We start from the raw sequence: 8053 nt of genomic DNA on the forward strand, positions 1-8053 counted from the left end.
TTAAGTCTGAATGGCAGCCTACATTTAGTGAAGTTTCACAAACTAATTTCGAGAGGAGCATGTAATATGATTGACTGCAGCTGGTTTCTCATTTACAATCATTAGTTAGCCAATCAGATTAATCCAAACTCACTATAAGAAGCCTAGTAAAAAATGACTCGCTTATCTTGGTTTTTCAAAGAAAGCCCTTGACAGGACTGCTCCAGCTCCTTCACAAGCTTCTGAAATTTAACATCTCTCTACGACCCATCAACAATTCTAAAACCATCATCTGACTACAACAAATTAACAACAGCAGCAACACAACAACAGCGGAAATAAGAAAACAGCAGCATCAAATCTACTCAACACAAACCTACACAAACAGCAACATGGACAGGAACGAAATCTCCACTCTCTCAGAAACACCAGCCCCGGCTCAACAACACCAAGCTCAGCCTGGAAGCCGACTCGATACAGAGGCTCCAATAAGAGACCGAAGGCCTATCCACTTTACTTCAGCAAGGACGCAATCCCCATCTCCCGTCACTCCAAATCGCCACCCACCTTCTCCAGCTTCTTCATACGCCTCTGCAAGATCATCATCCCTCACTTCCAACAAGATGACAGTGACCGAACTCTGCCAGACCCTCATAAATGTCGGAATTTCCATCCCCAGCCGCTGCAATAAAACAGAAGTACTAAAACTCTATGAATCCTTCTCGTCACCAACTCTGCCCCCTAAGGACAGCAGAACCGCTTGCTCCCGCCACACCCTATCCTCAACCCACCACAGCCCCGCATGTACGAAATCTCCCTAGACCATCAAAGAAAGCAACTAAGAAAAGCAATAAAAAGCAATCCCATGGAACCGGACAAACTGCACTTACTATAACATTCCAAAACATGGACAATCTACCGGATAATGACGGCACTCTCAGACTACCCACCCCCCTCCCTTGTCCTCCAGCTCCACATTCCAGTGAAAACTCGCCTACTTTTCCAGCCATCCCTTCCACTCTCAACCCTCCTCAATTCTTTCTCCCTTCCAACCTTCCTCACTCTTCAACCCAGCTTATTTCTACCCAGGCTTTCTCTACAAGTCCTAACATTCTTCCTCTCCCTTCTCATTTCCCCTCCTCCAGTATCCCCACCTTTTTCTCATCTACATCGCTTCACTAAGCACCCACCTCCATTACTAACCCTCCCCAACAGTCTACCCTCCCTACTCACATTTCTTCCGCACAGCCCCCCGTTACCCTAACCACAGCCATGCCCCTTCTCATTCTGCATTATGCTCCAGTCCTGGAACCACCCCGATCTCCAATGCCATCAAAAACCTTATCCTAATAGGTGCTGACATTGACCTTTCTACACTCCTTTCACCCATAGCACCTCCCTCGGCAGAACGACAGGTGGATTGCGGCAAATTCACTATTACACTTAAATCACCCGCTAGCTCACAACCTCACACACTTTCATTAGCTGAATTTCATGTAGCATTTGCACATTATACAGAAACTATCTGTTCAGTCTTTCTCCATAGGAGGCCATCTTCTATGGGGGAACACATTTTTACATGTACCACAAATTACTTTCTGCAAAATGCACTATTCGCTTTACTCAGTGGAATCAGTACACCCCCCCCCCCCCCCACCCCCTGCCTTGCAAATTTCTCCATATCTGAAATTACTTTTTAAATGTCTGGGTAAAAAACAAAACTTTTTTCATGTTTTCTTTTGAGAAAGCCTAGCAACAGCTTAGCAACTACCTAGCCACACCTCAGCAACCACCTAGCAACACTTCAGGTTGCTAAGATGTTGATAAGTGGTTGCTAAGGTTTTGCTAGGTGGTTGCTAATGTGTTTTTAGGCGGTTGCTAAGGTGTTGCTAACGTGTTGCTAGACGGTTACTAAGGTGTTGCTAGGTGGTTGATAAAGTGGTTGCTAGGGTGTTATCATAATTATGCATATTATGATAGGGATAATCCGTTAGAAACTGCATCTGTCACTGCTGAGTCTACTGTCACTGCATCTGAGCCTAATTCTGTTTCCTTCGCATGTGACCAAGTTGATGACATTTATGCTGAAGATGAGATAGCGCTTCGTCATACACATCAACAGTCTACTAGACTACAAAATTCTGAAATCTTGTGCTATCTAAACACTCAATTATCTCATTTATCTGAGCAGCAGGTGAGTGACACTAAAGGGTGAATCTCAGATTTTTCCTTTCTCTTTAATGATGTACCTTCGCGCACAACCGTCTTAGAACATGACATTGATGTTGGTAAAGCCGTCCCGATTAAACAACACTCGTATCGTGTTAACAGTTTCAAAAGAGAAGTAATGCAAAATGAAGTGAAGTACTTGTTGGAGAATGAGTTTGCTAAACCCAGTAGCAGTCCATGGAACTCCTCGTGTTTGCTGGTTCCAAAGAGCGATTAAACTGTTAGATTCTGCACTGATTATCGCAAAGTTAATGCAGTTACCGTTTCAGATTGTTTTCCTTCAGCACGTTATCTTAGCTAATTAGATTTGCTGCAAGGTTATTGGCAGGTGGCTCTTACATCTCGTGCCTCTGACATTTCAGCTTTCGTTACCCCTGACAAACTTTCTACAATATTCTCTTATGGCGTTCGGAATGCGAAACGCACCAGCCTCATTCCAGGGCCTTATTAATATTGTGTTGCCAGGAGTGCCGAACTGTAATGCTTATTTGGACGATTTAGCTGTGTATTCTAGTGATTGGGTTGAGCATGTTAATTCCCTCCAAACTGTGTTTGAGGGTCTTGCAAACGCTTCATTGACGTTAAAATTGGTTAAAGTTTCCCAAGGTCAAGTGCGCCCTCTTGAAGCGAAAGTGACAGCTATTTCCGAATTCCCAGCTCCAACTACCAGACGTGAACTTCACAGGTTTTAAGGTATGGCTGGTTACTATCGCGGCTTATGAAATAACTATTCTTCTGTTGCACATCAACTCAGAGATGGCAAAAGTACACACATCCTTTACTTAAGTAGAAGTACAGATACTCGTGTTTAAAAGGACTCTGGTAAAAGTAAAAGTACTGACTACACTTTTGTACTTAAGTAAAAGTAAAGAAGTATGGCTTCAAAATTAAAAAAGTAAAAAGTACTCATTTCAACCACAGTCCAAAGACATGCGGTATAGGTGAATAATAGGTAACTAAATTGGCAGTAGTGTATAAGTGTGTGTGTGTGTGTGTGTGAATGTGTGTTTCCCAGTACTGGGTTGCAGCTGACAGGGTATCTGCTGTGTAAAACATATGCTGGAACAATGAGAGGTTCATTTTGCTGTGGCGACCCCAGATAAATTTCCAATTTTTATGTAAAATGTTTATTGCCAATTTTATGAAAGTAACCAAGCAGCATCACACCCTGTAATATAGCCGCACAACATTGCTCAAAAAGTCGGTTCATGTATCATCATCCTGACGCAAACTCACAGCGTTCATCATGTAGTTTTGTGGCTGTTACTGTAGATCAAAAACAACAGCTGCTATTCATGTTCATACACTATAATTCTGTAGGCCTGTATATCTTTATAAGTATTAACATTTTACACTGATATATATATAACTGCAAACACTTTTTTTTTTTGCATTAGGCTAAAGCTGCTTCATTCTCGTTAAAAAGTAGCTCTCATACATAACCCGTTCAGTTTTTCCTCAGTCACTTTGGTCTATTTCTCAGTCAAAAATTGAAATTCTTAAAACTCCCTGTTCAATCTTCAGATCATCATTGTGTCACTTGTGCACAGCAGAAAAGCAGTTTCTCATTATTAACAAGTTGCAAATGCTTTTGCACATCCATGCAAATAATTATGTGCAATTCTCTGTTGTTTCCTACATTATTAGTTGCTGATATCATGTAGTCATGTCATGAATAGTCTCACTCCTCACAACATTTAATCAATTGTTCACGGATTAAGTCTTTACATGAAAAATGGCTGAACAGTTTGTCATAATATTTTGTCATAATGACTTTTTTTTACATTTCCTATAGACTTTTTTTTCGAAATCTGTCAACAACTTTTTCTAATGAAGGTCTAAAAGGAGGTTGTCCTTTATTCACATTATATTTAGTTTGTTCTTTGTGCTGTGCAGTGCTGTTTTTTCCTTTCTGTATCACAATGACATGATCTGACAACTAAATACAGTACAAACAGCCACAGTACAGTACAATCAGCACAGCCCTCCCAAGTGCACTGTTATTGACAGCATGACTATTAAGTAATTTGAGTCATGTCATTCAAGCCCACGTACGGTGCCTGAAAAAGGCCGCACACTGCAGCTCGCAATGAGGAAAAAAAAGACTGCATCAAAAAGGCGTTCATATTATTGCGCAATGACAAGAAATAATAAAGATCGCGCCACCAAACACGTGAAGTAAAGTACTGATACCAGAAAAATCTATTTAAGTACAGTAACAAAGTATTTGTACTTCGTTACTTCCCATCTCTTCATCCACTAACCTCACTTTTGAGTCCATCCCGTTCCTTTTGTTGGTCTGACGATTGCCAACATGCTTTTGATTCCATCAAGGCTCTTTTAAGTAGGGGGGGTGGGGGCACATTATCCTATTTGTTATTTTTCATGCAAATTTAACAAACATCAAAGAAATTATTCTACAATCGAAAAAAGCATTATCGTTGTTGATGGCTCTTCAGTTCTTTGATGTGTATGTGGGCTCCAGTAATTTGCCAGTTGCCGTGTTCATGGTTCATAATCCACTCGTTTTCCTTACTCGGATGTACAATCAGAACCAGCGCTTACTACGTTGATCTTTGATTGTACAAGGATATAAGTATATTAAACACAAGTGACATAAGTGATTAAACACAAGAAAGGTGTGGATAACGTTATAGCTGAAGCTTTGTCTAGACTGTAAAGATCTAAACAAATATATGAAGAGTTTCATTGCAAAACGAGATACATCCATTTTGAAAAATGGTGGTTATTTGACATTATTATTACAATTTCATTATTACAACACATAACAATTTTTGTACATTAAACTATTACTTAAGCTCAGTGAAGGCCATGAACACAATATTTTCAAATCCAGGATATTTTTTTATTTAATTTTATGTCCATAAATAGTTCGTAAATAAGTCAAAAACCATGCCAAATGCAACATATTTATCTTAACATTGACAAACATCTTAAATTGGTTAAAAAAATACATCATAAATATATGGAATAATATATACAAAGATTGATTAATAATAAGATTCTGAGTTAGTTTTGGCCAGAACGTACACAACATAACATTTATTTTTAATTTTTTTGCAAAATGCTGTAGGCTATCCACCTTAGGCTATATTCTACTACTGTAATACCATTAAAAAAGCTAGTGAATCGAAGTTTTGTTTGATAAGTAAAATTAAGTAAGTTAGATAAACGACTTGTAGCTTACAGAAAGAATGGAGGGCGGCTTCTTCTAACCGCTGCTGAAAACAAAACCTGTAAGTTCAGAGCGGTCGGAGCCACGGTGTCACAGTTCTCTGTTGCACCGAGTCCGCGACACAAGCTCGCCTCGCCCTGTCATATTTAATAAATTATTTCACTGTAATAATAATAATAGTAATAATAATAAAAAATAATAGCTTGTTTATTAGTTGTGAAAAAGCAAAACCGTTTATTATTCTTCTGTGCCCTTTTCCATTATAATAAATCAACATCAGCAAGAATTAACATGAGATTTTAGGCTATAAACAAGAGGTGCAACTGCATAAATAAATCTTCAGATAGGCTACTCAGCTACATTTAAGAAATTATTTAAAAAATAAACGCACAAAGGACACTTAGAAATGTAGTCTTGCAGACAGGCATCTTGAGATGGGGAGGAGCGCAGGAAAAAAGGCGCTCACTGGCCTTCTTCTTGACCTCAGCAGGGACTCGTTCTCTGCTGCATTTGTTTACTGTTGACAGAGTTATTTTATCCTGATCCTTTTGTAGCGTTTTTATACATTTTTGTGAAGTTGAAGGCTTCATCTTCATGACACAGACCAACATTACTCGCACGATGACCACAAATCTTCGGATGTTTTCCCTCCCCTGAATGCCTTGCCTGTTTGAGCTTCTACCTTTGATGATTATCTTTAGATACCTTTCTCTTTCTCCCAACAGCAGCTGGAATGACCGTCATCGAAATCCATGATGTTAGCTTGACTCTGAAGCTTTTTTTGATTCTCTGACTGACAGACAGCTGTTGATCAGTGACGTAGCCTATGTGACTGACTTTTTAAAAATATGTTTTTTGTTTTCGCAAAATCATTGAGCAAACTCGGAGCACTTCACCGGCGGTGACTCTCTTCCCACGGGATGCTGAGCTCGCACAGCATCCAGAACATTCTATAACCGTCAATCGCACTTTGTAAAGAAACTGGTCTGGTGGATATCACGTTTTGTGAAAAAATACATATTGTACTCGGCCTAAAATGTACATTCTTAAATGTTATTAATGGCAGCGATTCACACATAGATTAAGGTACATCTGAACAGTGATTTCCAATAATAAAATCAAAGTGTCAAAAAATGGCGTTTATTGCGTTTTGCAACCAAACTCTACATATATACTTTCATATAGTTTGTTCTTGGGGGTGGAAGTGTTACAGTCCGTGGGAAAATGTATTTTTGTGCTTTCTCCCTCTCGGTTTTCATTGTCTCCCCTCACATTCGCTCTCCCTCTCCTTGTTTGTCATTCGCTCTTTGTCTCAGCTTCTGTTCCGCTATTTTCTCGCTCCCAGGCACCCGCTGATTGGATTCCGAGCCTGTCACTCCTCATTAGGGCGTTTCCTCCTGGACCAATTGGCCTTTGTTCTGCAGACTTTAAATTCGACCGGCACGCCTTGTTTTACAGAGGGCTGTGTGTGTGTTGGTTGCTGTATCTGTCTCTGAATAATTATACACCAATGTAAAGTAATACAATATGGTTAAAGAGTTTATCATTCCTTTTTGGGGAAAAAGGAATGGGTTACAAAGACATACATTTTGCCCGTAGGCATCTATATTGTTCAGAAACACTAGGTAAGTGGGTGAGCGCAGCTTTTGTATTTTTGTTTATTATTTCAGGGAGTTTATGTTATTGGCGTCGCATATGCTGAAGATTTCAGTTTCTTTTTCACATTTTGATTTTCATTAGTAAGTTTAGAGTGGATCTTGTGTTCTAGTTTAGGTGGCTTTTGGTTTTGTTTAGTTCTTTGCTTTGGCGCCACTCTAGTTCCTTTTCCCCTGAATCTTTTGGTTTGATTGTATTTCTGTTTGCTTTTTTCATGCATTGTACAAAGCACACAAATAAGCCTCTCTTTTGTTGGCTTCATCTCTCTTCTCATAAGAGGAATAAACAAATGAATTGCTAAACTCATGTCCTTCTGTATTTTCCGTCCATCTACTCCAGTAATAAACTAATATTGTAAATGTTACGTTTACTTTCCCTAGTCAACTTATTAAATCGTAACAAGGTCTAGTAGAAATTAGTTAAACTAAAGTAGAATAGTATTTTTATTTTTATTAGAGGCAAGAAGGATAATAATACCACCTAAAGCAAGAAGCTCAAAAGAAAAATATTAAAGGGTTGACTTTACACTGTGAAAAATGCTGGGTTTCACACAGTTCATTTGTGTTGGGACAAATTGGGAGAATTGACTTAGCTTATTGGTTTTTACAAATTTAGGTGGATCATAAAAAATAAGCTCAAATACATCAAGAATTGTATTGTTTCAGCTCAATTTGAATCAGTAGATTGACCAAACAGCAAATTACATTTTTAAATGTTGGAGCATTACTGGAAACATTAAGTTATTATATTATATCAAAACATTCAGTAAAAAAAGATACATCTAAAAATAAAATGACAATTGGTGCATGATTTAAGAACAAATAAAAAAGGTAATGGAAAACGCCTCCAGAAATATTTAAACAAATGAGGCCCACCTGTGATTTGTTGGGAATGCCATTATCCTGGATACATGTGAAGTGCAGACTGAACTTAATCCAACCATTAAGTGAAAGATTATGCTATAAAACTGCTCCCCTTTGAGCATTAATGAAG

This window comes from Danio aesculapii, chromosome 4 (assembly GCF_903798145.1).
Source record: "Danio aesculapii chromosome 4, fDanAes4.1, whole genome shotgun sequence".
Taxonomy (NCBI): Eukaryota; Metazoa; Chordata; class Actinopteri; order Cypriniformes; family Danionidae; genus Danio; species Danio aesculapii.